Source organism: Ambystoma mexicanum, chromosome 9 (genome assembly GCF_040938575.1).
Source record: "Ambystoma mexicanum isolate Mex_15411 chromosome 9, UKY_AmexF1_1, whole genome shotgun sequence".
NCBI lineage: Eukaryota > Metazoa > Chordata > Amphibia > Caudata > Ambystomatidae > Ambystoma > Ambystoma mexicanum.
The window spans coordinates 491,303,394-491,322,986 of NC_090931.1; the positions used below are offsets into that span (position 1 = coordinate 491,303,394).

Sequence of the window (19,593 nt, forward strand, 5' to 3'; positions counted from 1 at the left end):
TAGCTGCCATATTCTTGAATACGGTAGACAAAATAGATGCCCAGGTGGCTGGATATCTTTTGATAGTATATTCAAAGGATTATTTGGGCCAGGTGCCCGAGAGGAGCTAATCTTCGAGATGGCATCAAGTATTAAATCTCGACCAACAGTCAAGCACCAATTGCTGGTTACAGGTAAAGTTAATGTAGTCAAATTTTCCTAGACACCAGGGTCGGACTGGGGCATACATTTGTTTCAGGCACCAATACAAAAGTGGCCCACAATTGCAAATGGCAATTCATTCCTTTTGTGACAGACTTTTTGTGTAGTACACAAGGGGGAAGTTTTGGATAACATGTGATGCAAATTGTGCATTTTAAAGAATATTCATCCAGTAACACTGGTCAAAACTACTAACCGCATGCTGAAGAAATGTATCAAACTCACCCATGTTGACCAACACAACTGGGCAACACTAGCATTTCGTCTTTTTGGTTCGGGCATTGCCCTATTGCCATATAGGCCAGTCCGAGCCTGCTCCACATCTACATGTTTGGTGAACACATTACGAAAATGGGAAACCCATTGTTTCTCTGAAACGGATAAAATTCTATGGTCAGGTTGACTATGTTCCATATCGTTCATCAAGTATCTGAAAGATCAGGCATCTTTGCTTCTAAGCACGTGCAACATGCTCTCAGCGTCTCGTTGATAACAGAGAGCCCGATTGGCCCCCTCCCAATTTTTGTACGTTTGTTTCAGTTTTTTAATTAATGGATAACCTGAACTAAGCCTCACTGTGGTTTGCAAAGTTCTAATTTGTGCATACATGGCCCGATTCTTATTGGTCATGTTAAAATCAAATGAGTGCAGATGTTTTTTGGGTATGTTTCTTAGTGTGATGATGCTGTGGTAAGCTATAGATTAAGAGATCCTTCAAAGAATCCCCATATTTTTCAACCCAAAAGGTATTATACTGCCAGTCCATTGATGAGGCAATTACACAGGCTGATGCTGTCTCATTAACCGTTTCAATAGAGCTAGGATTCCATCAACCTCGATTGCCGGCTGGATTAACTCTTAAGAGAAGGGAAATAAATGTGGAGAGCGTAATGACCGGCTGGATAAAAAGAAACACGGTGGACAGATGACTGTGATTATTGAATTCATTAGGTGTTATAAGCAGATTAGTGTATCTGTGATACAGCCCATTGCTTACAAAAATATAATCAAGTGTCAATCAGGAGGACCCATTAGTCCAGGCGTAGTGACTTGGGATATCTCCTACAATGGAGCCATTCAACATCATAAGGCCAAGTCCTTCAAGGTTTTTTAACCAAATGTGCCAATATTGATTTTTTCCTTGCACTGTGTGAGGAAGATCTGTCACGGATTGAATAGAGAGACGTCATGCATTTAGGTCACCTAAGATGATCAACAGTCCTCTTACGGTCTCCTCCAGCCAGTCATTAACATAAGCCGTGATTGATTCAATAAACGTCTCAAGCTGACCTAGTTCTGCATGCCAGTAAGCATTAAGCAGCAGTATGTCAATAGATGAATCAACCTAAGATGAGTTGCTAAAATGCCAAACATTAGCTGAATTGCATTGACGATGCACAAATGTCTGGATGTACGAACCATTGTGAGTAGACCACCGTAAGAGCGCCGCAGGGCTCCCCTTTTTGCAGACAAAAAGCTGATCGTAAAACCATCAAACGCTGGGCATTGAAGGAACAATATTTCTTGAACGGAAATGACATCATGATTTTTCAGCTGTTTCTTTACTATAGGATTAGCAGCAGTGTGGAATGACCCCTGGAATTCCATGATGTGCTTAACATTCTCAAATTTGAAGAGGAGTGATTCACGCAAGACTGAGTGTGACTTTGCTTCTGTTTTTAACCCTTTGCATAGTGAAACTAGCATGCATAGCACTTGGTTGATCTTGGTCAAAGCGTCACATCTGTGCACCAAATGAGATGCTTAAGGGCTGCTGAAAGTCTCTGAGGTGGAACATATGCTGGAGTGTGTTATGTCCCGCTCCCGGGGCAGTGGAATGGGAGACAGGTTCCCAGGATCACCTGGGTTGCTGCGGGCACACAGCGTACAATGCCAGAGGGGGCACCCTCTGCCAGACGGATCACTGGCTGGTGGTCGTATACTGGGGACACCCAGCACAGTGATGCCCTGGCACTGTGAGCACACAGGCCACGGCCAGCAACAGGGCCGTGGTCACACAACAATCAGACGCACACACATGATGATAGGAGTTGTCACTAACTCGGTCTCCACTGCAGTGCTGCACGTGCCTGCACTGGCCCCTTTTATTAACATATATGACGCAGTGATGACCCGTGTCTTGTCAGGATTCAACATGCCCCCATTTAAAGGGGCACTACATTACATCCCTACTTTATTATAACGAAACAAAACAGAACAACTTTAACAAGGGCCCTAAAGCCGCAGCCAACTTTGGTGCATTAAAGTCCACACCGCTGCTAACCTACAATAACTCACAACAAGCATTTTGTCACCCCTCACACGAGTGCTTCCTTCCTGGCGGCTGCTCACTGTATCCCTGGGTCGAACTATCCAGGCTGGACGGGTCAGTTCCAGCCACACAATAGGAGGAACACATCCTCTTCATCCTCCTCGTCCTCAAGCTTGTACTGTTGCCTCTAGTTCTCAGCTACATGGACAAATTTGCCCTTGGGCGACTTCCTCCCTGACGTTTGTCCTTGTTTCCCTTCCTCCTTGGGTACTGGCTTCCCTGCACTATTCGGTGCCGGTGCGAGGCACACCCCTGCGAAGTGTCCATCTTTACCGAACCTGCCACACGTGTACCCTTTTGCCAGACACTCATTGGCGTGCAGCAGGTCCCATCCGCACTGGGGACACATGTTGCCTGCCTCCTTCCGTGGCCATTCCCCTCTTCTGGCTGTTTTGCCGCCTTGCCATCTGCCTACGGCACACGCCTCCTCCAGCTTCACCCATTGTAAGGGCTCTTCGAGCTTGATGAACTGCCTCGAGCTGTCCATTATTGAAGTGCACACTTCCGCCAGCTCTTGGGCCCGGCCCAGCTCCAGGATTCTGTCTAGGCTCAGCCCTGGTTCCGTAAGAACCTGCCTGCGCAGTTTGGTGGAGCTGCATCCGTATATTATTTGTGCTCTCACCTCGTCCTCCTCAAAATGTCCCAGGGCACAAGATAGCGCAATGCCACGAAGCCTCCCCTGGAACGCATCCAGGCTCTCCCCTTCTTCTTGTCTAGTGCTGCGTATCCTAAATCTCTCATAGTCCCTATTTACCATGGGCATGAAATACGCATTCAGTGCATCAATGGGCGCTGCATATGTTAGGTCCCTGGGCCGCAATGTTTTAAACAGTCTCTGGGCGGCGGTGCCGGCTGAGTACAGGAGGGTTAGTCGTTTCGCTTTTTCCATTACATCCACAGCCTCAAAATATAATTCCAGGTTTTCATCCCACGCCACCCAGCGAGGATCTAAGCTGGCAGGTGCTCCCACTACGTCAAAGATGCGTAAAGGTGCGAGCTATCCATTTTGTCTGTATGGCCCAAGGCCGTCACTCTCCTCCTCGCTCATGATGGGTCCTTGGTGCAGCCTTGTTGGTTGTACCCACAGATGGGTCTGTGTTACGGGTCACCACACCATCACAAAGGTCGCACAAGCACTCCTTGGCGGAGCCGCAACCCTACCGGTCTGCTTCAGTACGTCGCCTGTGGTGCCCTTGTCCAACAACCTGTGTGTTTCCCTTTTAGTTGTTCCAGTGGCTGATTGGGGGAGGGGCACGCCCCAGTCGCCTCCCTTCCTTGGTTTTAGTGGCTCAGGAGAGTGTTGCCCACGTTCTGGTTGGCTGGGAGAAGTTGCCCTTTGTTTTCCTTCCCCTCCAGGGTTGTCCCCAGGTGCTTACAGGGTCGCTGCCCTTTTTCATATACTTATTTTTTTCTTTTACAGCTGGAGGGGCCGAGTGGGTGCTGGCAGTGCCTTGCCCCTGGCTCGGATACCGTCTTTCCGAGGATTGCAGGGTGTTGGCAGCTTCAAAGAGCTTCTTTCATTTCTGTAGACACTGCCGCGGGCCCGGCCTCCCTCTAGGCCACACCTCATCCAACATGCGGCCGACGCCGCTCACTTGTACGTTGTGGCTCAGCCCCTCCTAGGGGACATCACAGCAGCAGCAAGGCGGGCCATAGGCTTTGCGGATATACCGCGGCAGGCTTGCACAAACTTCGGCCACACCCCTTCTCATCTGCTGCAGATGCCACTTACTCGGCCCACGGGCCTCCTCACCTCATGGCCAACGATGCCTCTGTATTCCTTCCCGGCCAACGGCCATCAGCAGCCTGCGCCCGACAGGCACGGGGGATCGGCCATCCTTGTCGCAGGCTTGGTGTACCTGCGGCCACGCCCCTACTCTTCGTGCTGTCACAGCCGCTCCTCCTTCACGCTGGGCAATAAACAGCCCCTCGGCATCCCGCACCAAATAACAGCACGGGGGCCTAAGGCTGTGCACCATCCTCGTCACCAATGTTATGTCCCGCTCCTGGGGCACCGGAGCGGGACATAGGTTCCCAGGAGCACCTGGGTCTCTGCGGGCACGCAGCATACAAGGCAAGAGGGGGCACCCTCTGCCAGACGAATCACCGGCTGGTGGTCATATACTGGGGGCACCCAGCACAGTGATGCCCTGGCACTGTGAGCACACAGGCCAAGGCCACCTACAGGGCCGTGGTCACACGGCAATCAGACGCACACAAATGATGACAGGAGCCAGGAGTTGCCACTAACTGGGTCACCACTGCAGTGCCGCACGTGCCTGCAGTGGCCCCTTTTATTAACATACATGTCGCAGTGATGACCCATGTCTTGTCAGGATTCAACACGCCCCCATTTTAAGGGGCACTACATTACAGAGTGGAGTTAAACGATGACACTCGCGCGCACCTGATGTAACGTCCCGAGGTGTATTCAGCATTTTCGTTAAATCTTCCTCTTCACATAATGCATTAATAAAAGTTTCAGTGCCTCTTCAGCCCTCGCGCATTTGCATGGGCTCGTCAGGTTGTATGTTTTATTCATAACAGAATAAAAAAACTTTATTTTGCCATCATATAGATGAGGGCCAGGCAAAGCATGATGCAAAGAGACAGCGGGCCTCATTATGAGATTTGCGGAATGGGTTTAACGGCGCCGATAATGGTGCCGGCGCCGTTAAACCCACTCTGCACTATTACGAGGGTCCCTCGCGGGACTCACTCTGGACGTCTGGTTTTACCAGATGTCCAGAGCGGGTCCCGCGAGAGGACCAGGGAGCTAACAACGGGCCCGTTCGTGACGGGCCCGTTGTTAGCTCCCTCCCCATTCCCATTGAGCCCTATGAGAGCTTGAAAGGGAATGGGGAAGGACCGGGCCCGGGTTCCCTGAAGGAGGAAATACCGGGCCCTCCATACTGGGAATGGCCCGGTATTTCCCCATTCAGGGAACCCGTACCCGATTTTGGAGGCAGCCATGCCCTTATTAAGGGCATGGCTGCCTCCAAAGTCGTAATGAGGCCCATCATCTCCTCAAATCGGAGGTGTGTTGCAGGTGGCTCCAACAAGGCATGAAGTTCATATGGAGTGGTAGCCCCTGCATTGCCTTCCATTGGCCAACAGCAAGTTGTCATCCGAGATCCGGACAAATTAATGCCTTACGTCTTTCTTGAGCAGCTCCGCTCCGAGGGTGCATGTTCAAAATGTTTTTGAAATATACAAAAAGTTTGAACGTATTCCGAAGTAGTGAAGGTCAAAGTTAAACAATGGGTCTCATTATAAGGCTGGCGCTCCCGAAATGAAGGGGGCCGGTACGGGTCTGGCCCCCTTCATTACGGGAGCGCCGATTACGAGCTTCCCATCGCAGGACCCGGATCAGACGTCTGGTAAAACCAGACGTCTTTTCCGGGTCCCGCCAGGGGAAGAGGGAGGCAACAATGGGACACTCGTAATGTGCCAGTTGTTACCTCCCTTCCCATTCCCATTGAGCCCTATGGGGGCGAAAATGGGAATTGGGATGGGTTCCTGCAAGGCTGCCTCCATACTCGGAATGAGGCCCAATGTCTCAGACCGAAATTTAAATGCTACATGCAGAAAATGTACTTATACAAGACAGTGGGCCTCATTCCGAGTATGGCGGTAAGGGATAGCGGCCACCGGTAACGAGACCGGTGGCGGTGATCCCTTACCGCCATACTGCGAGTTCCCTTTGCGCCCTCGCCCTTAACGCCTGCTCTGAGCAGGTGTTAAAGTCGAGGGCGCAAAGGGGCCTCCAAGCCAATAACGGTGACCGTAATGAACGGTCACCGTTATTTGCATCTTCCCCATTCCCATTGAGCCCTATGGGGGCTCATTTGGGAATGGGGAAGAGCCTTGGTGAATGGGGAATTACCGCCCCGCCAACCTTGGAATGGGGCGGTAATTCCGCCATCCACCAAGGCGCTGCCGGTCCGGGTACGGCGTCAACCAAGGCGTTAATAGCGCCATTGGTTAGCGCCGTACTCGGAATGAGGCCCAGTGTCTGACAAACGTGGAAGGGGGCTATTGAATTATGAACAAACCACAGTCCCAGAGCTTCCACAGAACTGCACACTGCTCTCACACCGCGTGTGTACTGTGCCAGCTGCAGCTTTTAAGGAAGGACACACCTCCAGCAGTAAACACGATAAACAGACTTGCTCGTAGCAAAAAGGTTTCCAACAGCTAGCAGAACTGCACACTGCTTGCACACCACACACAAACTGCGACGGGGCAGCTTTTAAGGAAGGACAAACCTCCAACAGTAAACATGATAAATAGACTTGTTCGTAGCACAGAGGTTTCCAGTAGCCAGCAGAAATGCACGCTGCTTGCACTTGATGCATGCACTGCGCCAGGTGCAGCTTTTAAGGAAGGACACACCTCCAACAGTAAACAGAGTAAACAGGCTTATTCATAGCACAGAGGTTTCCACTAGCCAACAGAATTGCACACTGCTCACAAAACATGGAAAGATTTCAGGAAATTAGGGTAGACGTTGAAATAAGATGACAAATTGTTTGCTCTATATGATCATCTCTTATGGTCAGATGCAAGGTTATGTAGTGTAGGTTCTGTCAAGCGCTCGAAGAAAACAGAAATTATTTTCCATTAAGTGCATTAAGTGACTCTCTTGTCATTACTGAGTGAACGAGGAATCAGACACTGCATTGTGGCACTCACGTATCTTAAACAAACGACTGACCCTCCACTGCAAAGTCACTTGCATGCTACTTTGAGACAATTCTTAGAATTCTAGCAAAGGCAATAAGATAATAAGTTCGCTTTCATCATAACAATCCGGGTACTCTTTATTTAACGTTCAACCTACGAAGTTGCTATCTGTTATATTTATTCTATTGTGCTTGTTATTATATAGATTGTTTTAATGGTGTAATATTATATTATTGTATTGTTTTATTTACTTTTGTGGTATTGTTGCTGAAATAAGGTATTGATTAGTTCAAGTAACTACAGAATGCAAAAGAATTGAGTTAAACAGAGGGACATGTTGGCAGAGGAGCCTAATGGGATGCCACTAGTCTCTAGTTTCATGATCATATTACTGCATGTTTCTTTTCCATTGTACTTGTGCTGCCACGCAAGTATGTGTTAAAATATTTTGCCTCAAGGGAAAGACCACCAAGACTCTCCTTCTATTTCCCCTGCAGTGAGATGGTACGGGAAAAGTTACTTGTGGTAACATGACCTGCTACAAATCTGTAGACTTGCAACTCAAATGGATTTTATTGAACTCTCATCTCATCGGCCTGGCGATGGGGAGTGTTCGTGAGCGTGTGAATCCATGCCAGTCCCATGCTGGAAAACAACAGTTCCAGGTAAGTAACTTGTTCCTTATATATCACTTGTACACTTTATAAATTCTGAGGTTGGTAGAAAGGAAAAGTGAGGGGACTCGAGTGCTGGTCGGCCTACTTCTGGTAGGTTCTGGTGAGACTCCTGGAGCTCTTGGCCAGCTTACAGACATTGCACTGCACTATGTATTTCTCGACCCCTTGCACTCAGTTCCTGCAGCAGCAAAGAAGTATAGCCAGTTAGGGAAGGAGTTCCAGTGGAGTTTGTCTCGGGGTCAGTTGGTGCCACTAACCCAAGGGAAGAAGTCATCCCTTGCAAAGCTTCTCTTGTCGTTCTGGAAAGGGTGTTTTCAGCGCAGAAGCAGGGCTTCATTGGGCAGTTCAACGGTCCATGAGGATGCAGCAAGCTTCCACCAGCCATTTAAAGTAGTGAGGGCAACATAAACATGTTTACATGAATAAGTAGGAAAAGGAGCTACTAAGTAAACCCTAAGCACTCCATATATGATAAGGTGTGCTTGACCTACAAAGAGAAAAGATCATTAAAGTCAATTTCACTTAAATTTCACTACTATTGGGAACAGTAGTTCTTGCAAGAACAGGTATTTAAACCTTATGAGAAATCTAAAGGATTTCTCAGTGACACTGCACTGAAGGTGATGTCTGTCACCATACAAAAAAGCAGAGGCCTATGGAGTTTTTCAGACTCCAAAAACAGTGGAAAATACAAAATACATATCTGGGAAAAACACGAGTGAGAAAAAGGTCTCACTCCAGGGTTAAAATGTAAAAGTCCAAAGTCCAGCGATGGGGGTCTCTTAATGTTGAAGTGAGTTAGCACAGAAATTCATTCTTCACATCATTCTATTAGACAGTCTACAAACACTAGGAATCAAAAACACAGCCCTGTCGTGGATCTCTTCCTTCATCTCTAACCGGTCGCAAATCATGCACCTCGACCAATTCACATCCATATCACGTCCAGTCTGAAAAGGTGTTCCCCAAGGAGCATCCACCTCACTGCTAATCTTCAATTTTTACATACAACCCATTCATCCGTTCGTACAAACTTACATGCTACAACTACGCAGATGATACCCAGATCATCCTCAAAATCCCAAATTCCGAAGGATCCGGCTGCCCGGACCTATCATCGTGCCTCTCTGATATTGATCACTGGAACCACTTCATCCTCAACCCTGGGAAAACCAAAATCCTACTCTGTGGGAAAACATCCCTCATCCCCCAACTTATCCCCTGGCCCGAATCACGTGGACAAGCACCAGCACCCTCAAACGTGGTTAAAAACATTGGATGCGAATTCGACTGAGATCTATCCCTCACCAAACACACCACCAACGTACCCAAAACCTGTTTCTTTCATTTACGTATCCTCAGGTGGATTTCCCCCTACCTCACCTATCCCCACTATTTCTCGGCCATCAACTCAATCATCCTCTCCCGCCTTGACTATGCAAACTGCCTCTATCTATGAGCCCCTGCCTCCCAACTACAGAAACTCCAAAGAATCCAAAATGCAGCAGCACGCCTGCTCATTAACATTCCCGCAAGAGAATACATCAGCCCTACCCTGAGTCCTCCACTGGCTCCCTATTGCTCGATGCACCACGTTCAAGGCCATATGTATCGCACATAGCGCAATCCACACCACTGGTCCTGAATTCCTACTAGACAAAATTGTCCCCTATCAACCTTCCAGGAACCTCAGATCACACAATGCATTCCGACTAGTGATCCCACCGCATAACTCCATAAGACTTGGCGGCTCCTTCTTACCCGTCCAAGCGGCAATCATCTGGAATTCCATCCACCTACACATTCGCAACATCGAAAACCACCTGAAATTCAGGAAGGCCCTTAAAACCTGGCTCTTCCCAATACTCTCCTAAGCCACTCCACCCCTTGAATACTCTGCCAATAACCCCCTCTGCTTTGATCATAACTCAGGGGCCGGCAGCTCTTGCAGCGGTTTCACCTGACACACCACCACTCTCCGCTCAACAACACTGCCCGCCGTCATCCAGGTAAGCCATTAGCGTTCATTGTGGCTTTCCTGATCCACCAACATCACACCCACAACAACATTCCAACCCTACGAGCGCCCGTGTTAAGCCAGCAGCCTTCACTTGTGGCTACACTCGCATCACACTCACCGCAAAATCCTGCCCACCAGTCCACATGCGAGACAACTAACAATGAGATAAGGACCCTGGCTAGTACACGCTCATCATTAACTATTCACTGCCACTGTTAACTCACAATGCTCACCCTGGGAAGCTCACACCACTAGCAACCCCCCTCCACAACCCTATTCCCCAAGCTAGGTCCAATAAACCCTCGATTACAGTTACATTACATTTACTTACTACACAATAGGCTGTAACCTATGGTCTTTCATGTCTAGGCCCCCATCCACCTACACAAATAAATCGAGGGTTAGCCTCCTCCGTTTGTTCGTTTTATATGGAGAACCCCAGCACCACGAAACCGGGGCCACCTACCGACCATAGAGGGCTCTCAATTTAGGCGCAGCCTCCCTTGGCTTACCATATGATGAAACATCCTGCAGGGGGATACCCGGGACTCAAGGGGCCTCATCATAACCTTTGCGGAATGGGTTAACAGGCTCTGCTAATGGAGATGGACCCGTTAAACCCATTCCGCAAGATTACGAGGTACCCTTGCGGGACCCCGTAGGGACTCCTGGTAAAACCAGGCGTCATTACGGGTCCCGCGAGGGGCCCAGGGAGCAAACAACAGGACGGTCATAATCGGCCCGTTGTTAGCTCCCGCTTCCATTCCCATTGAGCCCTATGGGGGCTTAAATGGGAATGGCGAAGGTCCGGGCCCGGGTTCCCAGAGGGAGGAATTACCCGGCCCTCCGAACTCGGAATGGCCCGGTAATTCCCCATTCAGGGAACCAGGACCCGGTTTTGGAGGCAGCCGTGGCTCCAATAGCGCCATGGCTACCGCCAAACCTGTAATGAGGCCCAAGGACTTTTTAATCAGCTCTCGACTCAAATTGCACTGTCAGTGTAGGCTCTTCCTTGTTTAGCCTTGTACTCAATTGCATCGTCAGGTGTAGGCCTCTCTCCCACTATACAGGGCTCTCGAATCTAGGGTACATATATCTCACCACTAGCATGGACACAGGCCGCTGGTTCGGCCGAGCATCCATGCATGATAGAATACGCCTACGGCTAAGCACATCCAGCCTAGTGCACACATAGCCATCCATACTGAAACACCTGACGTACCTCAACACCTCTACCACTACCATGCAGGGACCACCGCCCGAAAGGAACTTGGTATAGCAAACCCACATAAATTCTCTCAACAATAGCAATCTATCTCTAACCCTCAACAGCACCCACCCATGTGTCTGACCTCTCTCGGCCTCTTAGTCGAGCCTTGCCAGATTCCCAAGTCCTAGAACGGCAACGTGCACACACGCATCTCCTAAACTAACCCCTAGAACTCTCCAACGACATCGATTACGGTCACCAAGGTCGTTCAACCAAGGAAAAAGTGCATTGAGGCCACACAAGTGAGGAAAGAGTGCTATAAAAATAACAAATACAATACAATACAATACAATATATTACAATTACAATATATACAATACTATTACAAGATAAGGATTCTGTGGCGAATCATTTATTTGAAATGTGGTTACATGTTGAGTTTTCCCTAGCTGGTTATAAGCACTTCAAACCATGTTTTGATGTATGTGTTCTTCTTTAACAAATAACCTTACACATAGTATTACTTATAGCACATATTAGCACACCGAAAGCAAAACATAACATGAAAGCATGTAAAATTCCAGAAAGAATAACTGCAATAATATACAGTATAAAAGACATCCAAAAAAACAGGAACATTTAAATGATGCAAAAATAGTTCCTCTGTGCATCTTAAAGCGGCTAATATGAGTGAAATGAACAAGGCGTTTAAAATCTCTGTCCAGAAGGTTTTTTGATTGTATAGCATCTGTTTCACTACAAAGTTATTAAAGTGCTTGTGCCTGATAGGATGGGACAATGGGCAAGCAATCAGGAGGTGTTCCAGCGTCTCAAGTGTGCCTTCCATCTTGCATAGCCTACAGCACCTCTGACTTAACTCTAGCTCCTTTCTTGCACAGTGTCCATGGTTGGTAAAAGATAAAACCGAAATCTTAAAAACGTGGACCTCTAGTAAGGACACAGGGGAACCTCCTCACATGCATCTCAGCATCACAAAACGTTTTTTCGCAAGAAATTGATGCACTGAAAAGTGAGTAATTCATCGAGATTTCACAAGTTTGATACCAGTCAAGTTCCCATAAGGAGGAAGGATATCCCAGGGACAACGCGTTTGTCATGGAAGCAAGACAACGTGGAGTAACAAAGGTTTGAATCCCAATCCCGCGCCACTCGCTGGTATTTAGCGCATTATAAATGAACAATAAAATAAATAAGTAAAGCCTTTTTTATCTTGTGTGAAGGTTCTTCCATAAAATTAATCATCTTGTTCAGTTCAGAAACAGCCATATAAAAATTGGTCAGCCATTCTGAAAAACATTGCACATTTCCAATATTCAGTAGCTTATTCAAACCACAGAACAATTAATTTTCTGGAGGGTCAAGAATGTTCTTTAAATAGGCCAGCGACTTTCATCTCATATGAACGGCAATGGAGAGCAGCCCCAATTCTTATCTTATGGTTGGCATCGGTAGAACATTTTCGCAAGCCCAACACTCTTCGCCAAATACAACCTTCCAAAGCTTGCCAATCGCTATCCTGATATTTTGATAGTATATCAGTGTCATTAAGTAAGGCAGGTAACACCATGGGCCTCATTACGAGTTTGGAGGTAGCCATTAGCTCCATGGCTGCCTCCAAACCGGGCTCCTTTACCAGGTTCCTGCAATGAGAAATAACCGGGTCATTCCGACATAGGAGGACCCGGTAATTCCTCCTTGCAGGAACCCATCCCCATTCCCATTGAGCCCCTATAGGGCTCAATGGGAATGGGGAGGGATGTAATAAAGGGGAGATTACATCAGGCCCATTATTATCTACCTCTTCCCCTCGCGGGACCCGGAAAGGACGCCTGGTTTTACGAGGCGTCCGATCCGGGTCACGCAATGGGAAGCTTGTAATCAGCCCTGATGGAATGAAGGGGGCCGGTCCCATACCGACCCCCTTCATTCCATCAGCGCAAGCCTCGTAATGAGGCCCCATGGCTCTGTAATAAGTAATCAATGGGCACAGTGAAAATGTACCTGGTTTAAAATACAGTCTACATAGGAGCACCTGAACTATATTATATTATTTCTAAGTTAAACTTCTATTGAATTAATGGTATCCAACTGATCTAGTGTGCACCTCTACACTGTATGTTGTATCTTTGTTTTGAGGCTATTCCAATCTTAGAGGTTGCACCAACGAATTAACACACATAGGAATGTAATTTTCAAAAATTGAATCCTTAACAAGCAACAAAGCTGAAACATTAGGTTTCACTGATGAAGAAGCAGTGAGAATTTTAAATCTGATCAAATCAACTGACCGTGACCTTGGTACTACCAATAAACCGGAAGAACTAGTGAAGCAATTAGAACGGCTGATTAGAAGAGAAATAAGTCAAAAACTACATGCCACTACTCTATCCCAATACTATAGAGCCCAGCGGATTCCTAGAGGGTTGCATATTGACCTAGAACCTACACTTTGTAAAGATAACCCCGAATTTGTTAAAAGATGGAGAAAGATTCTTAACAAATGTTCATTAGATTTGATTATCCTCACGATAGAAGAACTCTCAAAATCTCTTGAATCCATTGACAACAAATTGGAAATGATCAAAATCCAATTGTCATCGTTTATCACAAAGGAAGAACTTACCTCATTACTTGAAGAGACAAATTAAAAATTGGATACCTACAAAAACTAATTAGAATCCAAGAAAATTTGCAAATTTAGGCGTGACACCCTCGACTATAAACTGGACATTGTATACAGTAGGAAAGAATATTACCATCAAAGAGATCAATCTAAAACAGGAGGTCGTACATATCCAAAGAACAAGAGACCTCAGAATCCAGAAAATACATCATCAGAGGCTTCTAGTGGGGAAACTGACATCCCCACACCGGAACAGATCACGAACCTTGTAATAGACTCACAAGTGCCAAGTACATCAAGCACAACTCCATTGATTCTGGCGTCTTTTTTAGAACGGGTGCAACTCAAAGAGGTAAAAAGAAAAAACGTACCCAGGAAAGAGACACTTCATCCAAAGAAAATTTAGTGATTAACATCGCAAATCACACCTTGACAAAATTTGAAAAATTGACATTACAAAAAGGTCTGCCGTTTGTACCTCAATACAACAGTACCCTCCTGAAAGAAAAAAATCAGCTTTTTCAAACTAGACCAGAAAATGAAATTGAAGGTCTTTTTTGAATCTGAAGAAATAGATGAAATACAGACAACTGTACCAGCATTTGTTGAAATGAGACCAACCAGTACCTTCATACCTCAAATACAGAATACTATTCTAGATTCATTTAAAAAACAGGTACTAAATGATCTATCTAAAATTAACTTGCGTGAAAAATCTCAAATGAATTTCTCACACAGAGAACAACAGGTGTTGAACCGTCTTTGAAATAACCCAGAACTAACAATAAAACCAGCTGACAAGGGCGGAGCACTTGTCATAATGGACACAGCAAAATACACAACAGAGATTGAAAATCAATTACGTGACTCAGACACATACCTAGAGGTCTTCACAGACCCGACGGAAGCAGTGCGAAACATTATTACATCAGTTCTAGAGGAAGCAGAAACAGAAGGTTTCATTAATCATCGGACAAAACAATTTCTTACAAACTCACATCCCCTTATGCCAATAATCTATAAGCTTCCAATAATACACAAAAATCCATCAAATCCACCGGGGAGACCCATTATAGCAGCAACCAACAGTCTGCTAGAACCCCTAGCGCAATATATTGACAGAGTGGTGCAACCTTTAACACGGAAATGTACAACATATATCAAGGACACAAATGAATTCTTAATGAAACTGCAGGATATTCAATTCAATGAAAGAGCTGACACTTTATTTACTATGGACGTAACAAGCCTCTATACAAACATCACACATCATGGTGGTCTTGAAGCCATGGAATGGTTGCTACTTAATACATCAGAAGCATTCGCTGCGGACCGTCTGTTCATTTTGAAATTACTTAAGATTGTGTTAAACAACAACTTTTTCATGTTTGAGAAAAGATATTTTGTCCATATTTCGGCACTTCAATGGGGGCATCAATGGCCCCAACTTATGCCAATACATATATGGCATTCCTGGTGGAAACAAATGTGATCAACAATGACAGATGGAATAAGCACCTAAAACTTTTTGTGAGATATATTGACGATCTCTTTGGGATCTGGGAAGGTACACCTGAAGAACTCAAAGAATTCTTCACATTCATTGCTACAATGGCCCTGAGGATTAAATTGACTTCAAATGTGAGCAAAACATCCATTGACTTCCTAGATGTAAGAGTCTATATAAAAAATGGGAACTTATTTAGGTCTTTTTTCACTAAAGAAACAGACAGAAACAGTCTGCTGCATGCCAAAAGCTTCCACCCAAGAAATACGATCTCAAGCATTCCATTGAGTGAATTTCTAAGATATCGCAGAATTATCTCAGAAGAAACTGACTATATGAATAAATCCCAAGTTATAGCCAAGAAATTCGAACAAAGAGGATATGACAGGACTACAGTGAATGAATGCGCAATCAAAGCTACACAGATCCAAAGACAGGAAGCATTGAAACCCAAAGAGAAAAAGAAATCAGAAAATCTGGTATTTGTGACAACCTATTCCAATCAGAGCAAAAAAATTAAAAACATTGTCAAAAAACATTGGAAAATCCTGACATTGGACCCCACATTGGCAACATTTTTCCAACTCCACCCCTGTTCGCTTACAGCAAAAGTAGGTCAATGAGAGATAACTTGATCAAAGCAGACTTTTTAGCAAGAAGATCTACAAATCAAAATTTTAAGGGGACACTTCCATGCAATAATTGTAACAATTGCAATAACCTGATAAAAGGAGAATACCTGAGCAATCCCCATAGAGGATACAAGATCAAATTACGCCACACAACAACATGTGACAGCAAGAACATCATCTATGGCATTAAATGTCCCTATGGGATGTTTTATGTAGGGGTGACAACAAGAAAAGCAAATACACGTTGGTCTGAACATAAATCCAATATCAGGCTGAAAAATGACCGCTCACCAGTAGCACAACACTTTCTAAAAGAATCTCATGCAATAGCCCAAATCAAGTTTGTTATTTTGGAACAAGTAACACTATCAAGAAGGGGAGGCAATATGGCAAAAACTTTACTACAACAGGAGCTATACTGGATTGACAAACTGGAGGCTATGAACCCCAAAGGAATGAATGTTGACTGGGACATGAGCTGTCATCTATGAATCACCACAAGTCACACAATGAAGTGACTTCCAGTAAACATTTCCATTTGGAACTTGGAAATTTTGAAATAAGACCGTCATATACAGAAGGTTGCGGCTAAAAGCAAGTCGTTTTGCTGGCAGCTGATCGAGTCATGTAAAAATCAATATCTCTCAATTACGGATTTATCCTGTAAACTACTAGAACACAAATAATGAAGAATTAACATTCAGTAAAGTGTTTCTTTCCTATTTTGTCTCCATACTATGCAGCCGAAATGGTAAAAATCACAGCAATTAATGAAGTTACATTAATACCAGCGCCACTCCAAGATGGCGCCCTGTATAGACACCAAATACAACGGAGAAGCCCATTACCCATCGACCCTCATGGTTTCCCTGACAACCACATTACCGCGATCCACACAAACAGTGGAACTATTGCGCTGTTCATCACGCGATACAAAAGAAACTATTCCCACGTATTGTGAGAAACACGAATCATCACACACAAATCATCGCATTGGGAATCAGCTAGTTCAGCTGGGATCCGAACGTCCACACACTGACCGCGAGCGCAGCTCGATCAAGTCCGGAAGCCGGAGCCTGACATCGCGCATCCAGAGCCACAAGTAAGCGAGACAAAACAAACAGTGTACACCGCCATGACACGGTGAATTAATGTCAAAGGGAAAAGGTTAAGATCCAAGTATTTACACTGATACAACGTTTGTGAATTATTTGTAGAACTCAATCACTGATAAGGGAGAGTTGTTATTTCAAAACTGCCAGTCGCAAAAGAAGGCTGTGGCGAACAATTATGCAAGTGGAAGTGACCACATTGAACCAACCATCACTGTAAAGACAGTGAGCAAAATGATACATCTTTGCCACATAGATGACTGAACCGTGGAGTGGAACCCAGTGCTTTTTCAGAGCGACTGTGTCCCACTCACGGTTTTTTGACATACAGACTCATGATAAAGTTTTTTGACATAAATATATTTTCTGATCAGGCATCAGCCCAAGACGCTGCTGTAATTTTGAAAATCCAACAAAATACTAGATCCCACTGTATTCTCTCGAGTCACTAGTTGAGACTACAAAGACACAGGTCAGTTCTTTGCTTCCAAAAATTTAATTTATATATCTGATACTTTAGAGATTCTTTAAATTTAAACAGAAGTCTGATGTGACTTTATTTTATTTATTTTCAGAAAATCAAAGCTTGAAAATTGTACCTGATGAAAGGCTAGTCCCGAAACGCGTCGTACACATATTTTTAAATTATATATGTTTTGTCAATGCTAATTAATCGAACTCTTATGTTTAGATATAATGACGACTAATTGTTAAATTTGCTGACTTTTTAAAAAAAAATGTAAATGTATTTATTTGATTACTGTCTGAAACACTTTTTTGATTTAATTTACAAGTGAATTGGTGAAGATATACATGTTCAAATCACACTGAGTTTCTTCCTTGAAGTAAAAAAGACAAATTATTTAACTACTAGAGTAATTTATTGAATGTAATTACTGACTTCTGTCAGACAAAAGTGTGCCCTGTGTTTTGCCCACCAAGATAGCGATGGACCTTCCTTCTTTTTTAAAATACAGTCTCCTCATTTGGGCAGCATAAAAAAACAGAATTCTTTTTCATCCGATCCCGTTTTTCTAGGGCCATTATAAATTGAGAAATCCAGGTAAGTATAACTGTCTACCGCATTCAGCTTTTCACTATTCAAACGTCATGTAAAAGGGAATTTCCTTTCCTGTCTCCTAGTCTTTATCAAGAGGGACAAAAGGAACCCATTTAACAATGTACCAAGTCCCTTCCTAAACCCAGGGTGATGGATATCTACTATTCCTGCAGTTGTTGCCCAAGTATTTAAGGCCCTTAGGACTATTGCTGAACATTTACTGCATGAGTCCAAGAGTGGGATGGGTTGATAATTTGCAGGTAACAGTTGGTCACCTTTTTTAAAGATAAGGACCAACATTGCTGTACACCAGGAATTCAGGACTGTTTTCATTGTTTCATTGCTAGAATATTATTAAACAGCTGACACAGAATATCAGCCATAGTGATAGGTCTCCCTTGAGCACCACATTTTGGAGCCCATCAGGGCCAGCGGCTCTAAAAGATTTAGCAGCTTTTATTAGGAAGGCAATATCAGGTTATCACATTTGTCTAAGACCCATGCAGGACTCTTAGGCAAATGAGGACCCCCTTTAATCGTCATCCCGTCCAAATACATAGGGCCTCATTACGAGTTTGGAGGTACCCATGGAGCTATTAGCTCCATGGCTGCCTCCAAACCGGGCTCCATTATCGGGTTCCTGCAAAGGGGACTTACCGGGTCACTCCGACATAGGAGGACCCGGTAAGTCCTCCTTGCAGGAACCATTCCCCATTCCCTTTTGAGCCCCCATAGGACTCAGTGGGAATGGGGATGGAGGTGGAGGTAACAATGTGCACATTATAAGTGTCCCGTTGTTATCTCCCTCTTCCCCTCGCGGGACCCGGAAAGGACGCCTGGTTTTACCAGGCGTCCGATCCGGGTCCCGCGATGGGAAGCTTGTAATCAGCCCTGACAGAATGAAGGGGGCCGGTCCCGTGCCGGCCCCCTTCATTCCGTCAGCGCAAAGGTTATAATGATGCCAATAGTATTCAAATGTTCCAGCCAGAAATCCTCATAGATATGATTTATCAGAGAAGAAGCTTGATGACCAGTGTTATTGTTCACCAGACTCAAGAATACTTTAGAATCCCTGCTAACAAGAGCTTTGAGTATTTTTCCACTATCAAAGTTGATACAATCTAGCTTTCCTCCTTCGCAATCCATTTTTATACTTCTGCCTGAAACAGTTACATGGAATGCCATACATAACCCCAAGAACAGCAAAGACCTCAAAAATCATCCACTACCCGTGTAGTTATGAAGAGGGTCTCTTCTGCTTGCCCGGTATATATATATATGTGTGTGTGTGTGTGTGTGTGTGTGTGTGTGTGTGTGTGTGTGTGTGTGTGTGTGTGTGTGTGTGTGTGTGTGTGTGTGTGTGTGTGTGTGTGTGTGTGTGTGTGTGTGTGTGTGTGTGTGTGTGTGTGTGTGTGTGTGTGTGTGTGTGTGTGTGTGTGTGTGTGTGTGTGTGTGTGTGTGTGTGTGTGTGTGTGTGTGTGTGTGTGTGTGTGTGTGTGTGTGTGTGTGTAT

General features: G+C 45.2%; 1 protein-coding gene across 9 annotated transcripts in view; it reads right to left on the reverse strand.

The window, feature by feature from the left end:
• PITPNM3 (PITPNM family member 3) overlaps positions 1 to 19,593 on the reverse strand; it is a 6,156,742-nt gene that overhangs the window by 5,271,571 nt on the left and 865,578 nt on the right. Inside the window, exon 2 of one of the 9 annotated variants that reach the window (XM_069615045.1) lies at positions 14,651 to 14,704. The exons of the other annotated variants lie outside the window; for them this stretch is intronic. The gene's annotated coding sequence lies outside the window, so the exon portion shown is untranslated. The remainder of the gene's footprint in view (positions 1 to 14,650; positions 14,705 to 19,593) is intronic. 9 annotated transcript variants of the gene reach the window in all.